Here is a 229-nt window from a genome sequence, read left to right on the forward strand (position 1 = left end):
TTTCTTCTTCTTCTTCTCCATCATGCGTCCAGCACGTCCAGCCATCTGCTGATATTCTCCCGGAGTGAGGAACTGTCTCCCTATATAAGGCGAATAGAAGACGACGCGTTTAGCAGGGAGATTCACACCAGCAGCTAACGTGGAAGTCGCAGCTAAGACAAAGAGAAGATTTCTTCTATAGCCCTCTTCAACAGTCGACCGTTCTGACGAAGATAGACCCGAGTGATGA

General features: G+C 48.5%; 1 protein-coding gene across 1 annotated transcript in view; it reads left to right on the forward strand.

Moving 5' to 3' along the window:
* The window catches only part of CSUI_004090 (uncharacterized protein), a gene marked incomplete at its 3' end in the record, with an annotated part of 11,758 nt that overhangs the window by 1,320 nt on the left and 10,209 nt on the right, over positions 1–229 (forward strand). The gene's annotated exons all lie outside the window — the stretch shown is intronic.

This window comes from Cystoisospora suis (genome assembly GCF_002600585.1).
Source record: "Cystoisospora suis strain Wien I chromosome Unknown contig_1845, whole genome shotgun sequence".
Classification (NCBI taxonomy): Eukaryota; Apicomplexa; class Conoidasida; order Eucoccidiorida; family Sarcocystidae; genus Cystoisospora; species Cystoisospora suis.